Source organism: Telopea speciosissima, chromosome 8 (genome assembly GCF_018873765.1).
Source record: "Telopea speciosissima isolate NSW1024214 ecotype Mountain lineage chromosome 8, Tspe_v1, whole genome shotgun sequence".
NCBI lineage: Eukaryota > Viridiplantae > Streptophyta > Magnoliopsida > Proteales > Proteaceae > Telopea > Telopea speciosissima.
In genome coordinates, this window is record NC_057923.1 from 30,255,207 (window position 1) to 30,271,053 (window position 15,847).

Sequence of the window (15,847 nt, forward strand, 5' to 3'; positions counted from 1 at the left end):
TCTCCATGCCACAGTGGCATCGATCTGCAAAATCATCTAAGAAAACATTGTATAACAGAGTGTAACCCCCACTGAGCTTGTGAGCAAATAACATCATCATGCATGAACATGCAATCACAATTCAAAGTTCATATGATCCTACATGATATGCAAGTCCAGATTATTTATTAGCCACCTAACAATACAACTAAGTCAGGTCTGTGCTACTACAATCCCCAATACGTGTATCCCTGATGCGGGCTTCCAACCCCTTCCCGCGATACACCCATTGAGTTGTCAGAGAGGACTAGTTAGTTCCCGCATCAATCACCAAGGTCAGCCCGACCAGCCCTCTATGATTAACCTGTAGGGCAATTGATGAGCACATTTATGTGTGAAATCTTAGGGCATAAAGCATACATTTTACCATATTGGACAGAGTTACTCGGTGCTTTCTTGTGCTTTTCAGGTTTTAGGTGAATTCTTGTGAAAATGGAGGAGATGATGCTAAGGAAATGTTTTTAAGGTGTTTAAAGGTGTTAATGGCTTGGATACGTAGCCCATCGAGTCAGCTTCGCAACGGTTTAAACGGCACATGATTCCGAGTTGAAACGAAGAAGTTATGGCCGTTTCGGTAACGAAACACGAAAATGGTCTATAGGGGTTTATTTGTAATTATTGACAGTCGGCTGGGGACAAAGTGAAGCGAAAGTTCAGATTACAGGGGCCTTAACGCAATAACCAGAAATTATATTTCCTGTACCCGAAAGATTCCATTTGGAGGGCTCTGGACAGTCCAACTTCAACTTGAGATATCTTGGGCTCCCGAACTCCATATTGGATCAAATTTGGATCTATTTTGGGTGATTTTTTGCAAGGAACACAATGGTGAGGCCTATATAAGCACCCCATGCTCCACGTTTTCTGAAGGACAGAATGGGTATTTTATTTATTCTTGAAGGAATCCTAGTCATCACCCTTACTCTCTCTCTCCTCCAACTTCTCAAGGGCACTTCTGGAACTCTACTTGGGATAGATTTATTTTGAAAGATATTTTCTCATCTATGGAAGGTTGAAAAATCAAAGATGCTTTGATTTTATTGCTTGGAGAAGATATCTACAAAGAAAAGGAAGCACAAGTTAGAATTAGAAATTTATTTTTCTAAAAATAGAAGGTCTATGTAAATAATCTTTTCTTCTTCTTCTTTCTATTTTTTTCTTTTTTTCTTAGGATTCAAGGCATTGTAAAAGAGGAAGGAGAAGAGAATATTCTCTTTTCTTAGGGAATATTTCTCCTACACTTCCCCTTCTCTCTTCTCCTCTCTTCCCCTATAAATACCCCTTGCCCTTTGGGTTGTAAGGAGTTAGTAGTTTTTTAGTTCAGTTTTTAGTTAGTTTCTAGTTCAATTTTAATTCAATTTTTTAGTGTAATTTTTATTTCATTCACTTAGTGAAATTTTCTCTTCTTTTCCTATTTTTGGCTTAAGTTCTTAGTTTTGATTTCAAGTTCTTAGTTTTGATTTCATAAGTCTAGTTTAATGGTTGTAATAGTTTTAGTTTAAAACTTCCTAGTCTAAGTTCCTATGTTGATGACAAGACATGGAGATTTAGATGAGGAAGCCATGGTGAGTTTATTCAAGTATTCAAGCACATCAAGGTATCTCATTCTCTAAACCCTTAATCTCATTCTCCCTTTCCTCTATCTCTCTCTATCCTCTTCTTCTTCTCCCTCTATTTCTTTTATTTTTTTATATGGTTGTGGTATGTGGATGCACTTTTATTCCCTTATTTCTTTTTATGTGATTATGAAGTGTGGTTGTGTTTTTGTTATTCCTTTCAATTCGTTTTAGTTTGATAGGTTAGATGTTCATGTGTTAGGACGTCAATTTAATCCCTTAATTTTGTTAGATGCTTATGAGTTAGGATGCATTAATTTTCATTAATTTAATTAGTTTAATTTAACACTTTAATTTGGTTCACTTTGCATTACTTTTAAGTTAGTTAAATAGAGTGGCACATATCTCCTCGTGTTCGACCCGTAGCTACGATTGACCCGTACGCTTGCGGTATTATTTTAACTCAAACAAGTTTTTGGCGCCGCTGCCGGGGAGATTATTGACCACTTTATTTTTTTTTATTTTTAAGTAATTCGAAGTGCTTTAGTTTCTTCTCTTTCTCCTCTTTCTTTTTAAAATAAAAAAAAAAAATTTTGAAAACCTCTTCTTGTTTCTCTCTTTTGTTTCAAATAGTGTGCGTCCAATCTAAAGTCTTTCATATGCCCAAACCCAGCCAATCTTGGTGCCCCTTGATTCGTTGGGTGGTTTGGATTGGCATGTGACTTATCTTTGGAGGTGACCACTCTTGATAACAGGAAAGCGACATAGTGAGAGCGTTGGAAACATAAACGTATAGTAGTCCTCCACCCTACATCAGATTCCATTTGGAGTCGCCCGTAGGTGGCTCGTGAAGACTATACGGGTTCCCTTGCTGTCAACCTATATGGCAACCTTACAGTTTTGGAACCATTGTTTCGATTTCTGAGGGATAGATACACTATCTACCTTGGGCTCCCTCTTGTTTTTAGTATTTTTTTTTTCTAGTATTTTATTTTTCTTTAAATTTTTTTTTATGGGAGACCTCAATTTGGGATAGGTGGTTAATTTAGAATAATGGGAGATACACTTCCTTATAAGACTTTGGGGAAAAGATGGACCTATGCTAAGGCAACCATGATTTTGGAGGAAATGTTTAAACAGGTTAGGGAAACCAAAAGTAGTGAGATAGAGAACAATTTTGCACCACCCCAGTACAATTTTGCTCCCCAACCCAATTATGGGCTTTCGAGAAATTTTGATTGGTCACATCCCCAGACTATTCATGTTATGGAAGGATGCCCTAATCTTTATGGAGGTAGCAATGGTGATGAGAATGTGAGTCCTCAATTTCAATATAATTCTTTTGGCACTTACAATCACGGGTGGAGTGATCATCCCTATTTCTCATGGGATCAATGGAATAACCAAGCTGGACCACCCAATTTCCAATATCATGGTCAGTATGGTCCTCCAATGCCCAACCCTCCATTGAATCTCAATGGGCCACCTCTCCTTGAACCATATCACCAACCCCTTGAGTTTCAGAGCATGGGTGAGGAGGCCAGACTGAATGAGCTTGAGAAATACATAGACCTTCTCACAACAAGCCAAAATACCATGGAGAAGCAACTCTCTCAACTGATAACCATGGTACAAGAGGAGGAAACGGGTACATTACCTAGTCAGCCTCAACCGCCCCATCCCCAGTTTAATGATATTGAAAGTCCACCACCCCAGTTTGAGGTTAATGAGAGTCATTCCCAACAAGATGCTTTTCATGACAATTTATTTGTTGAGATTGAGTCTCCTAAAGATATTAGTGAAGCGAGGTTTGATGAGCTACCTGGGGAAGTCCACCTTTTGCCTGAAATTTTTGATTTTAGTGAGCCTAGTGAATTTATTGATTTAGAATCAGATTTTCATGATAACATAGAAAGCCAGGAAATTCGATCTCCCCCTCTCTCTTTGGAAAACTTAGATAATTGTCATTTTGAGGATTTCATTGTCTCACATGTTGATTTGTCCAAACCTCCTAGGTTTGACAATTTTATTGAGGAGGACAATGTTAGTCATAATGCCTTTCAAGCATATTTCCATGATCCTTATTTGGCAAACCAAGTTATGCAAAGAGCGGATAGTTGTATTGCCAGGATTGATTTGAGTAAACCTCCAATTTTTTATGATTATTTAGATGAGGTTATTCATAATCCTTTTTATGCTTATTGTGATCCATTTTTGATTGGTTTTTCAAAGAATGATAGGTGTTCTACATTGCAAACGGGAGAGGAGAGACGGATTTATGGCCTGAGTTTTAATGCCTTCATTTTCCACTGTCCCATGAGGATAGATTTTTCTATTGAATATTTCTCAGTTGTTCTTAACTTTCATATTATTTCTCGCTTTACTAAAATTCATGGTCGAGTGTTTTCTGGGTCTGAAGCTATTTCTCCATTTACTGGCCATGGATTGAGATTTCTGTTGCTGCTCGTAGCACTTTTTGTAGAGCTCATGACTCTTCATGATTCTCTTTGTTGATTATATCCGGTAAATCCCTTCATCTCCTCCCTTGTCCTTATTCTTTCTTTTATGCATGCATTGAGGACACTGCATGAATTAAGTGTGGGGGGGATGTTGGGCTTAATTGGTGAATTTTGATTGTGACAATAGTTTGGTTTTGTGCATATGTCTCTTTGATTGCAAAGCGAGAGAAAGAGGGAATTAGGTATCCTAGCATGCGAAATAATAAAAAATCTCTTTTCAAGGACGGTAATTGGTTTGTATCCGGTGAGAGGGACTGAATTGAAAAATATGAGCGTTATTTCATTTGATGGCTAAATTCCTCTATGTGTTTTATGGACCCTTTGATCTTTTGGCTAGTAGTTAAGACCAATTTGTTTGTGGCAAGGCAAGGCATGAAAGTGGAAGTGAATGAAAAAAAAAAAAAAAAAAACAAGGAATAGAAAAGAAAGTGGAATTCCTTGGGACTAGACAGGGCACTGTGCCTCATGAAGTAGGGTGACTTGATCGAAATTCCTTGGAAGGAATCTCAAAAAAAAAAAAAAAAAAAACTCTTGCATCAATGTCTCAATGTCTTATGGATATATGCAAAAAGCGAAGCTACCAAGTATTTGGGTGTCTGGTGTATGCTCCACCATGTCATTCAGAGAACAGTAGTGGAGTAGAAATAGAGTTTGTGGTTGAGAAAGAAAAAAACTTTTGCCTTAATGCCTGAAAAAAAAAAAAAGTATGGTCAACATTACTCAATGCCTAAGTCTTTGGTTCCATCGATGCTATGGGGGGTTTACTTGAAGGTGAGTAGTGTTCAGAAAATAGGAGGAGATCCCTTGAACTTGATGCATACTTGTTACTTGAATTGATGTGGGGTGATAAAATTCAAGTGTGGGGGAACCTTTGGCTCCTTGATCTTTAGTTGAACACTTTTTGGGATTATGTACACTGTCCTACTTATGCTATGATTAAAATTTGCAGCATTCATTTACAATTGAATTTTGGGTGTATATTCACTGCAAACACCCACGAGACACAACTCGTCCACTAGGGGTAACCTAGGGGTTCAAAGGCTTGTTGCACATGCTAAGTGCAACCGTGATTCCTACGAAAGTGAGTTAGGAATTTCTACATTCTAAATTAGTTTTTCTTTTGCTTTACTTGAAGATAAGTAACGTTCAAGTGTGGGGGAATCTGATGAGCACATTTATGTGTGAAATCTTAGGGCATAAAGCATACATTTTACCATATTGGACAGAGTTACTCGGTGCTTTCTTGTGCTTTTCAGGTTTTAGGTGAATTCTTGTGAAAATGGAGGAGATGATGCTAAGGAAATGTTTTTAAGGTGTTTAAAGGTGTTAATGGCTTGGATGCGTAGCCCATCGAGTCAGCTTCGCAACGGTTTAAACGGCACATGATTCCGAGTTGAAACGAAGAAGTTATGGCCGTTTCGGTAACGAAACACGAAAATGGTCTATAGGGGTTTATTTGTAATTATTGACAGTCGGCTGGGGACAAAGTGAAGCGAAAATTCAGATTATAGGGGTCTTAACGCAATAACCAGAAATTATATTTCCTGTACCCGAAAGATTCCATTTGGAGGGCTCTGGACAGTCCAACTTCAACTTGAGATATCTTGGGCCCCCGAACTCCATATTGGATCAAATTTGGGTCTATTTTGGGTGATTTTTCGCAAGGAACACAATGGTGAGGCCTATATAAGCACCCCATGCTCCACGTTTTCTGAAGGACAGAATGGGTATTTTATTTATTCTTGAAGGAATCCTAGTCATCACCCTTACTCTCTCTCTCCTCCAACTTCTTAAGGGCACTTCTGGAACTCTACTTGGGATAGATTTATTTTGAAAGATATTTTCTCATCTATGGAAGGTTGAAAAATCAAAGATGCTTTGATTTTATTGCTTGGAGAAGATATCTACAAAGAAAAGGAAGCACAAGTTAGAATTAGAAATTTATTTTTCTAAAAATAGAAGGTCTATGTAAATAATCTTTTCTTCTTCTTCTTTCTATTTTTTTCTTTTTTTCTTAGGATTCAAGGCACTGTAAAAGAGGAAGGAGAAGAGAATATTCTCTTTTCTTAGGGAATATTTCTCCTACACTTCCCCTTCTCTCTTCTCCTCTCTTCCCCTATAAATACCCCTTGCCCTTTGGGTTGTAAGGAGTTAGTAGTTTTTTAGTTCAGTTTTTAGTTAGTTTCTAGTTCAATTTTAATTCAATTTTTTAGTGTAATTTTTATTTCATTCACTTAGTGAAATTTTCTCTTCTTTTCCTATTTTTGGCTTAAGTTCTTAGTTTTGATTTCAAGTTCTTAGTTTTGATTTCATAAGTCTAGTTTAATGGTTGTAATAGTTTTAGTTTAAAACTTCCTAGTCTAAGTTCCTATGTTGATGACAAGACATGGAGATTTAGAAGAGGAAGCCATGGTGAGTTTATTCAAGTATTCAAGCACATCAAGGTATCTCATTCTCTAAACCCTTAATCTCATTCTCCCTTTCCTCTATCTCTCTCTATCCTCTTCTTCTTCTCCCTCTATTTCTTTTATTTTTTTATATGGTTGTGGTATGTGGATGCACTTTTATTCCCTTATTTCTTTTTATGTGATTATGAAGTGTGGTTGTGTTTTTGTTATTCCTTTCAATTCGCTTTAGTTTGATAGGTTAGATGTTCATGTGTTAGGACGTCAATTTAATCCCTTAATTTTGTTAGATGCTTATGAGTTAGGATGCATTAATTTTCATTAATTTAATTAGTTTAATTTAACACTTTAATTTGGTTCACTTTGCATTACTTTTAAGTTAGTTAAATAGAGTGGCACATATCTCCTCGTGTTCGACCCGTAGCTACGATTGACCCGTACGCTTGCGGTATTATTTTAACTCAAACAGCAATCCATTTCTTTTCTCTTTTCTTTTCTTTGGCTTACAGCCCATAATCACCATTCTGGTGTTCTTTCATTTCTTTTCATTTCTTTTCTCATTCACATATGGTCACCCTCACAGGCATCCAACACCTAAACCCCTGTTGGCAATGGTGCGTAGCATGGGTGATGAAACTCTAACCCCATGTCCATATGGCATCGTATGAGTCAGGTGGTGTCAACCATATCCCATACTATGGGCTACCACAGGCCTCATTTCCAAGCCGACTACGGCATCTAGTCTAACATTCACAATCAGCATATAAGAATTCATAGTGTTGATCAACAGATAGTCATTATGCAGTGATTTGAGTAACTTGAAATAGAAGTAAGTAACACAGCATTTATAATTTCAATTCATATTATCTGGCATCATATCATAATTATACATACACGAATGATAATATTATTCACTCACCTGAGTTTGGTTTTAGATACTCGTTAGAAAACTCAGTTCCAACAACAGTCTGATTGTTGTCCTCGAGCGCGGGATCAAGTCCTAAATATAAATTAGATAATGTCTTGTTAAGTTTTCAGCCTATCACTGGTAGTCCTGGGGTTAACCTAAACTTACTGGGTTGACTCAATGTTCAGTTGGTTCACACTTGCAATCACTGAGCCTTGCACTGGGCCTTAGGTCATGTCCCGGTGCATGGGCCAGAGTCTATGGCAAAGGGGTAAAATGGTCATTATCAATGATTGTACCTAACCCTAGACTAGACCAGGCTTACAGTGTTATCCACAACTTGTCTGTGCTGTAGGACCAAGCACAGCAGGGTTTCCTTCACCTGTGGGGCCCACTTGGGTTCCAAAGTACCTTCCCATCAAGGACAGATGTGGGGAAGGGCTTTGTGGTAATTTCCCAACCTACCACAGTGTCATAGGGCCAATGGGTGAAGTTCCCAAAGCTAGATCACCATTTCAGTAAATTTCTATTCACTGGGCGATGGCTCTAGGCGTTGGGTGCATCGCCCAGTGCCCTCAAATCGACATTGGGCTGAGTTCCAAAGGCTGGGCTTTTTAGGCTAGGCTCAATCTTGATCCTTTGCATGTTAGGGGGGTTAGGTAGCCCCTGAGATGGCCTACCTAATGGTCCAATTCGATCTTCCATCAGATCCACCATCCGGCTGCCAATGGCTGCCCAGACAACCCAGTGAATAGTGCCATAGGGTTTTTTCTAAACTTGAAATTCGATTCTAGCCACATGCAAGGCTGGAAATGGATGTAAGACAGTGGTTTAAGGTTGCAAACACCTAGGGTTTGATCTCAGCAGCCATGGCTTGCATCCAGGGCTCCAAATCATAGAGCAATAGGAAAAACTGGCAGTGCAGCTATGCACAGCCAGGTTTCGGCCCAAGGAACAGCACAATAGCCTATTAAAATCACTCATAGATCACAGATCTTCCATGTACAAAGCTAGCATGGCAGATCTGGAGCTGATCTGGGCAAATCCTAGCTGTTTAGGGCTGCCCCAGGAGCAAAAACACATCAAACAGAGAGAAGGGATGGGGACAGCAGGTTTAAATAGGTGTAAATATACCTGAACAATCTTGAGAGAGCTCAAACAAGGTTGGGTGCAGGGCTGCAGTAGCTCTCCTCCTTCCTCCTTCTTTCTTCTTCTCCTTCCTCTTCTTTCTCTCCTTTCTCTCCTCACGGTTCCAGCAGAAATGAGAGCTCTAAATGAGCTCAAGACCCTTCTATTTATAGGCCCAGCCTTCACTGAGGCTTGTTTGGCTGTGAAGGCCCCTTTTGAAAATCAGTTTTTAAACTGATTCTGACTTATTCTAGGCACACTGGTGGGGTCCACAGTGAACTAAGGCTATGAGGTGGTCCCTCAGACTTCCCTCTATCAGTGGAGGGTGCCCATGTCCATATTGGGTGGTCCCCATAATTAAAATCTAATAAAATATCCAGAAACACCCACTGGGCGATGTCACTGGGCCTTGCTGCATCGCCCAGTGCCATCGCCCAGAGAATTCTAGCAAGCTAAACTTCAATGGGGCTTGCATAGGGGTTTGACCCTTGGTCAGGGCATTGTCCCCATAGGCCTTCTATGGGTTTTTGCACATTTTTACAGAGGTGGGTCCCACCATTATAAGGAGGAGAGAGATTACCTGGGATCCAGACCATATATCAAGCTGTGAGCTGCACAATTGCAGGGGTCTGCTATCCATCTTCTAACAGGTATATAGGGAAACCTGTTCAAAGTATTCTCATTGATCTCATTGAGTGGAGTGATGCTCCACAGTGATCCTCGTTGCTTGGTTAGGGGTTCCTGGCCTTCAATCAAAAATCCAACCAACCAGGAGTAGGGTTTGACATTTCTCCCCACCTTATAAAAATTTCATCCCCGAAATTTGCTTAACTTGCAATCCAAAAAGTTGAGGATACTTTTCCTTCATTTCTTCTTCACATTCCCAGGAAGCTTCTTCCACTCGACTATTTTCCCATCGAACTTTCACAAAAGCAACGGTGCGGTTATGGAGGTTATGCTCCTTTCTGTCCAATATTTCTGTGGCTTGTTCTTCATAGGTCATATCCACATCCAATTGTTCAGGTTCAATTGATAATACATGTGTCGGGTTGTTAATATACTTCCTCAGCATTGACACATGGAAAACGTCATGGACGCCCGACAAAAATGGTGGTAGAGCCAGTCGGTATGCTACGGGTCCCACCTTATTAAGAATTTCGTACAGACTGATGAATCTTGGGCTCAGCTTGCCCTTTTTGTTGAAACATAGCAATCCTTTAGTTGGTGATACTCGAAGGAATACTTTCTCTCCGACCTCAAACTCAATATCTTTCCTTCGATTATCCGCATAACTTTTCTGTCTTGACTGGGCTGCCTTGATCTTTTCTCTTATGACATCCACCTTGTCGTAGGTCGCTTGTATCATTTCTGGTTTGAGATACCTTCGTTCGCCGACCTCATCCCAATATAGTGGGGTTCGGCACTTCCGGCCATAGAGTGCTTCGAACGCTGCCATGCCAATGGTGGAGTGGTAACTATTATTGTATGCAAATTCCACCAGTTGTATGTGGGCATCCCAACTATTGTTCATTTCCAAAGTACAAGCTCGAAGCATATCTTCCAGGGTTTGGATAGTTCTCTCTGACTGTCCGTCCGTCTGCGGATGGAAAAATATTTTAGACTTTTGTGATCGCTGAAGATTTCACTCTTTTCACCATACAGGTAATGTCGCCATATTTTCAATGTGAAGACTACAGCTGCCAACTCTAAGTCATGAGTGGGGTAGTTCTTCTTGTGTTCCTTCAATTGTCTAGAGGCATAGGCTACTACTTTACCTCTCTACATCAGGATGCCACCCAATCCTGTTTTGGATGCGTCGGTGTATACCACCATTCCTCCAGTGCCATCCGAAATGGTCAAAACTGGAGCTGTTACCAATCGGTTCTTTAATGCTTGAAAACTTTTCTCACATGCTTCATTCCATTCAAATTTGGCTCCCTTCCTTGTAAGTTTTGTCATTGGTGCTGAAATTCGTGAGAAATTCTTAATAAATCGTCAGTAATATCTAGCCAGTCCTAAGAAACTTCAAATCTCAGTTGCACTCTTCAGGGTTTCCCATTTAAGAACCGCTTTCACTTTGCTTGGGTCTACTTTGATGCCATCTTTGGTGATGATGTGTCCCAGGAACCCAATTTGGTGAAGCCAAAATTCACATTTACTGAATTTGGCGAAAAGCTGGTGTTCTCACAATCACTGCAACACAAAAGTAAGGTGTCACGCATGTTCCTCTTCATTCTTAGAGTACACCAGGATGTCGTCAATGAATACTATGACGAATTTATCTAGCACGTCATGGAATACTCTATTCATCATGTCCATGAATGCTATTGGGGCGTTGGTTAACCCGAACGACAAAACTAGGAATTCGTAATGCCCGTATCGAGTTCGGAACGCCGTCTTAAGGATATCACCGCTCTTGATCTTCAATTGATGGTATCCTGACCTAAGATCAATGTTGGAGAAAACTTGTGCTCCTTGTAGTTGATCGAATAGGTCATCAATACGTGGCAGCGGATATCGATTCTTGATCGTTAGCTTATTCAACTCGCGGTAGTCGATACACAGCCGCATACTACCACATTTCTTCTTAACAAGCAACACAGGTGCTCCCCAGGGTGATACACTGGGTCGTATAAATCCTTTCTTCAGTAGGTCTTGAAGTTGAACCTGCAACTCCTTCAGTTTGATCGGCGCCATTCTATACGGTGCCTTAGATACTGGTGCTGCTCCAGGAATCCGATCAATCATGAATTCTATGTCGCGGTCAGGTGGTAGCTGTGTCATATCTTTTGGAAAGACATCAAGAAATTCTCTGACGACTTCTAGTTCCTCCAACGGTTTTATCTTTACCTCTATATCTAACATCGTGGCCAAAAACCCTTGGCATCCATCGTTGAGCAACTTTTGCGCCTGGAGGGCTGACAAAGTTATTCCACTGGATTTCTTCTTGGGTTCACTTTGATAGGTGAAAGTTGACCCATTCTTCAAATTGAACATTATCTTCTTCTCCACACACAAGATGTTTGCACCATAGGCGGATAACCAGTCCATGCCTAGTATTACGTCAAAATCCTTTATATCCAACTTTATCAATCGTGCGGTTAGATTCTTCCCACAAATATCAATCTGGCAAGGGTCGTATACTTCTTTCAAACTCACGACACTACCCGTCGGTGTGCTGACTACTAGTTCGTGCCTGATGTCTCTTGGTTGATCTTTCATCTTACGCGCAAAGGTTGAGGAGACGAAAGAGTGGGTTACGCTCGAGTCAAATAATACTCGCGCAGGTATGTTTGAGACATTCAGGGTACCTAGGGTTTATAGGTAGTTTAGGTTACGTGAAGTAAGCCAATTATTCCCTATAGTTAAGTAGTGTTTAGCAAACTTACCTGTCAATACGTCAGGGTTCGTCTCAGCTTCTTCATTTGTCAAAGCGTATACCTTTCCTTGCATTCGATTGTCCCGTAGCTGAAAGGACCTAGCATAGGGCTGATTCGGCGAGTTATTGTCGTACCCACGTGATCTACAATCTCTGGCCATATGCCCTTCCTTATTGCACAAGTAACACTTAAAGGGTGGAGCACCAGGTGTCGAGGCTTTGCTCGCTTGACTTGTTGTTGGTCGGGCTAGCGAAGTTGCTATTGTCTCTTGACTTGTAGCAGGTTCAACAGGTCGATTAAATGTGGGGTGGAAAGAATTCTGACCCACGTTCGGCCTACGATTCGAAGTCGAGACAGAGCCTGAGTTAGTTTCGTGGTAAACTTTATTTGGCCAGGCATAAATCTGGAAATTGTTTGGCCTTTTGCCCACGGACGACGTCACAGTCTTTTCTTTCTCCTTTTCCTTGAACCTATCTACCATTGTCTTCGCCTTGTCGACCACTTGAGCATAATCCCGAATATCCATGATTGACAGTACTGACCCAATCTCAGTTTTGAGTCCCTTCTCAAATTTCTTGGCCTTACTAACTTCCCCTTTCAGGTGCTCTAGAGCAAAATGGAACAGATCTTCAAATCGTTGTTGATAGTCCAGCACTGACTTGGTTCCTTGCACCAGTGTAATAAATTCCACTTCTTTCCTGTCCTTAAAACTCTCAGGGAAGTAGTTCTTGAAGAAAACTTCTTTGAATTGCGCCCACGTGGGATTTGGGTGAGCAGCTTCCAAATTAGGCCTAGTTGCCTTCCACCAAGCTTTGGCTCCATTCTGCAACTGATAACCCGCACATATAATCTTTTGTGTGTCCGTGCACTCAAGTACTTGATGAACACATTTATGTGTGAAATTATCCCATTTAATTCTGCATTTTATCTGCTTAGAATGGAGCTACCTTGGGTATTTTCTATCTTTTTCAGGGTACAGGGGTATTTTTGGCATTTTGAAAGAATTGGAGAAAAGTGCATTTTTTAAGACTAAAATGAGAAAACCAGATTAGAGGAGTTCAATGCTACACAGACACCAGCCTACCCATGGATCGACTCACATGTGATCAAGGAAGAGATGGGAAGAAGTTTCACTGAAGATCCAAGGGCTTAATCGTCATTTTATAAAAATGAGAAATCTTCAGAAGATATCCGATATTGGGCTCATACTATCCGAAATATTAATTGGAGCAACTTTTATTCTCGGGTTGGGTCCACCCGGGGCCAGCGAGGAGAGAGATTCTCAAAAAAGAGAATTTTGATCAAAATTGATAATTTAAGATTAAACTCTCTCTCTCCTCCCTAATATCTCCCTCTCATCTGCTACGGATTATTCCTCTATTACAACTTCAATTCTTTCTCTCTCTCCCTCTCTCCCTCTCTCCCTCTCTCCCTCTCTTTTTCTTTCTCTTGGTTTCCTAATCCCCATCTCCCTCTACCTCTCCTCCATCTCCCACGTTCTCTTTTTTTGTTTTGTTTCTCTTTGATATATTATTCTTTTTAAAAACCAACTACAAATAACAGCCACGGATTATCCTACCTTTCCTAGTTCTCTGTCTCTCTCTCTCTCTTATATCTCTTCTACTCAAATTCACTCACCGGATTCTTTATTCCTACATCTACTCTATCTCTCATGCTTTCTTATTATTAAGCTTCTTTTCTTTAAACACCGAGAGATATATAAACCCACGGAGAGATTAGAGAAGGGATCCCCATTCAAATTCGATTCTAGAGCCGTTAGCCGTGCCCTCTTCTCTTCTTCTTATTCTTCTTATTTCATCTTTCTTCTTTTGTTTTTTTTTTTTGTTTTTTTTTTTGGATCTTGGATTTGGCAAGGAGAGGAGGAAGATCACCGTTCCAGCTTCATGGATCATCATCACTGTTGCTGTCTTTTGTCGCCTTCTACCATGATTGGCTAAGTTCTTTCTATCTTTAGGGTAGATGAACTAATGTTGTTTGTTATTTAAAATTCTGGCTTGTATGCATGATTGCTTGATGTTGAGACCCCATCCCTGTTTGGATGATTTTAATCGATGTATTTAGTTAGAAAATTCTGTTTCTGTGATTCATTATTTTTATTTAAGCAATGGTATTTTGTTCTTCTGTGGTTGTACCGATGATGGATTATAGCTGAACGAACTAAGCGTGCCAAGCCCTATAAGCGAAGGATGATAGTACTCGTCAAGATAGTCCATACCTAGGAGGAACCCTACATTCTGTGATATTATTAGGCTTGTGGTTATAATAAACTGAAGCATGCAATTGAATTGAATAGCAACCCATTGGGGATTCGAACCCTAAAGATAGTCTTCTCCCGTATTTGCACAGCGTTGTTAGTTTAGAGTTGTTTCTTTTGGTCTTAGTTTAAAATCAGATTTATTGCATTTTAATTTTCATCACTTTCATCTTAGTAATTTAGCCTTCCAGTTCCCCATAGATCGACCCCTTACTTGCTACTTGCTAGATTAGTTTAGGGTTTTATTTTTGACCGGTTAACGACACGATCAAATTTTGGCACCGTTGCCTGGGAACCGAAGCACGGTTGCTAAGATTGATTGAGTTGTTTTGTGTTACTTTATTTTAGCTTTAATTTCATAATTGCAGAATTTTTATTATTATTTGTAAGTACTTTATTAGGTTAATTTTAGTATATTTAACATTCTCTTTGTTTGTGCAGGAAGCCAATTAGATCTAGTAGGACAAGCTGTCCATTTGGGTTATTTCTATTTCCCAGACGTTATGTAATTAGGGTTATTTTATGTAATTTTTTTATTTTATTCCAGCATTAGATTGGGTGTTTAGGTTTAATTTTAATTCCCCCAACCCCTTAAGCTCATATGTGTAACTGTTCATCGGGGGCAGCACGTGAAATTGCGCAACCACCAACACCAGGTAAGTATCTTCGTTAGTTTTAAATTAGTTATGTTTTTTTTACTTTTTAGTTCTGATTTTTATTTTTAAGTGTTTTTTTTAATAATAATAAAATGGGTGACCAGCCAGGAAGACCGCTGAGTGAGCACTTCACTCCAACTGCCTATACCCCTGCATCTTGTATTCAGTTGCCTGCCATTCAGGCTGCTCAATATGAGATCAAGTCCAGCATCATACAGATGTTACCATCCTATTATGGACTTGCTAATGAGGAGCCTTACAAGCATCTTGATGAGTTCTTAGAGGTGTGCTCTACAGTCAAAATTCAAAACCTCTCTGAAGATGCCCTAAAGTTACTCCTATTCCCATTCTCCTTAAAGGACAAAGCCAAACACTGGCTTCATTCCCTAGATTTGGTTAGGATTTCTACATGGGCGGGGATGCAGCAGGAATTCTTAAAAAAAAAATTCCCCATTGGCCAGACTAATAGCCTTAGAAGAGCCATTACTAGTTTCTCTCAATTAGAGGGCGAACAATTTCATGAATCGTGGGAGAGACTCAAGGAATTACTTAGGAAGTGCCCCCACCACGCTGTCCCGAAATGGCAGTTAGTCCAGTGCTTTTATGATGGCCTCCATGACCGATATAGGCAGATGGTGGACTCCTCCTGTGGTGGAACATTTATGCACAAGAATGAGACGGAAGCATGGGATCTTTTTGAAACCCTAAGTGAGAATTCCCAACATCATGCTTCAGCCTCTCGGATTGAGATTCCACACATTAGGCAATCAAAGAAGGGTGGTCTCTATGAGATCAATCCAACTGTAGAGATGACTGCTAAGGTTGATATGCTGTCCAAGAAATTGGACTATCTGATGTCTGTAGGATAGCAGTCTATGCCCCCTTTCCCAATGAGTTTCTCTCCACCCAATCAGACTAAAGCCTGTGCCCTATGTGCTAGCCCTAGTCACTATGTGACAAACTGCCCTTCGACTGCACAATA

General features: G+C 40.0%; 1 non-coding gene across 1 annotated transcript; it reads right to left on the minus strand.

The window, feature by feature from the left end:
• Positions 1 to 15,332: 15,332 nt before the first annotated feature.
• Positions 15,333 to 15,439, minus strand: LOC122638477. Its single transcript, XR_006329469.1, has one exon. It is a non-coding gene; the product is annotated as a small nucleolar RNA R71 (small nucleolar RNA).
• Between the last annotated feature and the right edge of the window lie 408 nt (positions 15,440 to 15,847).